We start from the raw sequence: 4192 nt of genomic DNA on the forward strand, positions 1-4192 counted from the left end.
TATGGACACTGCACTATAATTATCTATATCTATATCTATCTGTCTATATATATGTATAAAACTGTTAACTATATTGTTGGCACAATGTTGTTTGGCAGATCTTTAGATCTTAACCCATTAAACAGCAAATTCTCATTTATTGGCTTGCTTTGAAATATTTCTTTGAAGTTTTTGTCTGTTTTAAGGTTAGTTAAACATCATTTAATTTTGATTGTTTTTAGAGAGGAAGCTATATTTGAACCTTAAAATTATTGGCAATCTATGACCATATATACTTTAATATGTATGCACTTTCTGAAGAGAAACTTTGTTCTCAAAGAAAATCATGCAATACAGACATGCTGCTACCCGGTAACAGGTAAGGATTTAGAAAGTGAAATTACCATGTTGACTCTGAAATTATGAAACATGCATCATCAATATCATGCTTTCCTTTTCTTGAGCTTCATGGTAAGTTACCATTTTTTTTTAATTTGCACCTGGAATTTCATTTTGGTTTTTAATAAATTTTCTTTCAAATTCAGCTTCCAATATCATAGATTTTCTTGCTTGTAACATGTGGACTTTTTGTATCTGAGGTAGCGATCCAATCGAAGTGAGGGTGAATGAACCACACCAGAATGGGGACAATAGAAAGGAGTAAAAGAATTGGTGGGAAGTTTGACCTTTACTTTTACAGGATAGTCTTGTGACTCTCTTCCTTATTATTATAGAGTTTCACTCTGGGAATTTATAATTTTCTTGCTATTCATTGATAATTTTAAATCTAATATTTATTTTAAATAATATAAAGAAATAAAATGTCTTTGAATTAGATTTTTACAGTATCACTAAGTGTTAGAGACTAATATTTCCTTTAGACAGTACCCATTTTAAAACTAATAATTTCAGTCTTAGAAATACAGAGGCATAGGGTTTTAAGGAGTTTTCTAGTTGTATTGGCTCAGGTTCTTGGATTTGTGTCATTAATATCTTATTTCCAGCCTATGAATTGATTGACAAAAATGTTTGTAAGTGAATAAAATCTACAGATAAAGAGTAACCATTGCAAATCTGTTTTACCTACCTGGAAATAATTCGATTTTAAATCACAATTTTTTTTCTCTATCTTTGTATCATGGGGCATTAAAGCTGGTATACTTCTCCCATTCTTGGCAAACAAGAGGGTATCTTTTTCAGGTGATCTAAGTATACATTTCACTCATGTCCTTGGAGTAGCAATGGCACAATAATATTGCAACATGGTATTATGCAAAGAGGCTTGAGTTTGGGGTTAAATGTTCTCTCAAAAGAAGATGAGTATAGGTTACAAAATAGCTGGAATTGGCCCTTGCTCTGTTACTTGTGAAATACAGGTTTGAACAAGTTACTTAGCATTTTAAGCATATTTATTCATCTATTAATTGGTGAAAATAAGGTTATTTGGGGAATAAATGAGATGAATGCCTATGAAAAGGTAATCATATGTGTTTAACAAAAGCTTGCTTATACTATATTCCTTTAAAAAAAGTGTGTATATCTTGTTAGCTATTACCTTGATAAATTACACTAACATGTCAGATTATCAATTTGCTTATGTACAAAATTAAGGTAGTATTATTAAACCATTCTGAGAAGTTTTAATTAAACATCGTTTTTGAGCATATTTGATAAATTAAAAACAAACAGCTGCTGTATAGTGCTGGGAACTATATCTAGTCACTTATGGTGGAGCATGATGGAGAATACTGTGAGAAAAAGAATGTATATATGTATGTGTGACAGGGTCACTTTGCTATACAATAGAAAATTGACAGAACACTGTAAACCAACTACAATGGAAAAAATAAAAAACTTTTTAAAAAGGAAAAACAGCTATGTTACCTCTTGATGTGCCTTGATGCAGTGTCTCATTTGGAAAAGTGATGATAATAATAACTGAATTTTATTAAGCACTTTTTCATGTTCTTTGTACCATTACAAATACTTTATATACTTTAATTCATGTAATCCTTGCACAAACATATACATGTGTTGAATTTTAAATGTATTGACCTGTAATATTTATATTATTCTCTTCCCAATTTTACATATTAGGGAAACTGAGTCACAGAAATATCATAAACTATTAAGGGTATGAGCCAGCAGTCCATATGAGAGGATATATTTAAGCTGAGGTATCCCATTTAGTTATAGGATTATCTCCTTCTGATAAGGTGGGAGGAAAAGTTAACTTCAACTTTAAAGAGTGGGAAAATGAGGAAGTCAAAATGTACAATGTAAATAAAAATCATAGAAAATAATTACCAAATCATAATGAGAGAGAAAAAAAGACTAAACCAGAGTATTTGTTTTGTGCTTATTTTCCTCCCAATTTTTATAGCAGGTAAAAATAATGAAATATACCACTCTCTTGCCATCTAGATGAAAAGACAAGGTGAAAACATGAGATAATTGGAGACAATATAAAATCACATATTTAAATACCAGATGTAATTTCATGTGTGTGATGGGGGAGATTGAGATGGATTAAATATTTTCCCTCATTCTTTTTTCTTTATTTTTTATAAATTTCATTTGTAAAGATCTAAAAGGAACATTGTTGTTGTATGAAAAGCTCTAAGAAAATATTTAAAACACAGTTACTAGAGAAAGTGAAGGTACTGGTAATTGGAGGAGAGAGTCAAGGTGACTAGTGTTTCCTCAGACATCCCAAGTTTTATCCCAGTGTCAGAATGCTCTGAACTGCAGAACAAAGAAAGCTGTAACAATAAAGAAATGGAGTAATTTAATGTAATACTTAAGGCCAAAATAATAATAATGGGCCTTTTTCCCTAAAGATTGTTTGAAAAAAGATGAAAGAAGGGAACAATCAAATCTTCCTCCTCTTTCCCTGACCCCATGTCATTTTTTAAAATTCATACTTTAGACACCAATTCAAATGCAAGCCAGTTCAGTCCCTGGGCACATCAGTGTGAGATCTTCAATGTGAGATCTACATACCATCATCATCACAGTCATCTAGAGTGCTTGTTAAAAACATAGATTCATTCTTCCAGATGGCCAACAGATACATGAAAATGTGCTCAACATCATCAAGAAAATGCAAATAAAAACCAAAAGGAGAGATCACATTGCACCTGTTAGAATAGCTATCATCAAAAAACAAAGGTGGTCACTTCAGCAGCACATATACTAAAAGTTGGAATGATACAGAGAAGATTAGCCTGGCCCTTGGGCAAGGATGACATGCAAATTCATGAAGCATTCCATATTTTTATGATCTAGCAATCCCACTCCTGGGCATATATCCAGGCAAAACTTTCATTGAAAAAGAATCATGGTAGTTCCCACTGTGGCACCGTGGAAATGAATTCCACTAGTATCTGTGAGGATGTGGGTTTAATCCCTGGCCTTGCTTAGTGGGTTGAAGATCTGGTGTTGTCGCAAGCTGTGGAGTAAATTGCAGACATGACTTGGATCCCATGTTGCTGTGGCTGTAGCATAGGGCAGTGGCTACAGCTCTGATTCAACCCCTAGGCTGGAAATATCCATATTCTGGGCATAGACATAAAAAAGCAAAAAAAAAAAAAAGTAAACAAGAAAAAAAGAAAAAGAATCATGACCCCGTATGCATTGCAGCCCTATTCATGATAGCCAAGACATGGAAACAACCTAAATGTCCCTCAACAGATGAATGGATTAAGAAGATGTGGTACATATATACAATGGAATACTACTCAGCAAGAAAAAAGTACAAAATAATGCCATTTGCAGCAACATGGATGGAACTAGAGACTGCCATACTGAGTGAAGTAAGGCAGAAAGAGAAAGACACCATATGATATTACTTATATGTGAAGTCTAAAATATATCACAGATGTTCTATTTATAAAACAGAAATAGATCATGGACATGGAGGACAGAATTCTGTTTGCCAAGGGGAAGAGGGAGGGAGTGGGATGGATTGGGAGTTTGGGGTTGGAGTGGACAAGCAATGAGATCCTGCTGTATAGCACAGGGTTATATATCCAGTCACTTGTAATATGAGAAAAAGAATGTGTGCATATATATGTATGTGTGTATATGTATTTATATGTATAGAACTGGGTCACTTGCTATACAGCAGAAATTGACAGGACATTGTAAATCAACTATAAAAAATAAAAAAATTAAAAAGTGATAATAAATGTTGGCAAGGATGTGGAGAAAG

At 33.0% G+C, this 4192-nt stretch overlaps 1 non-coding gene across 1 annotated transcript; it reads left to right on the forward strand.

Annotated features, from left to right (window-relative positions):
• The first annotated feature begins 3150 nt into the window (after nucleotides 1-3150).
• Nucleotides 3151-3258, forward strand: LOC125113962 (U6 spliceosomal RNA). The gene has a single exon (XR_007131651.1). It is a non-coding gene; the product is annotated as a U6 spliceosomal RNA (small nuclear RNA).
• The last annotated feature ends 934 nt before the right edge of the window (nucleotides 3259-4192 follow it).

The sequence above is a fragment of the Phacochoerus africanus genome, chromosome 1, assembly GCF_016906955.1.
Source record: "Phacochoerus africanus isolate WHEZ1 chromosome 1, ROS_Pafr_v1, whole genome shotgun sequence".
NCBI lineage: Eukaryota > Metazoa > Chordata > Mammalia > Artiodactyla > Suidae > Phacochoerus > Phacochoerus africanus.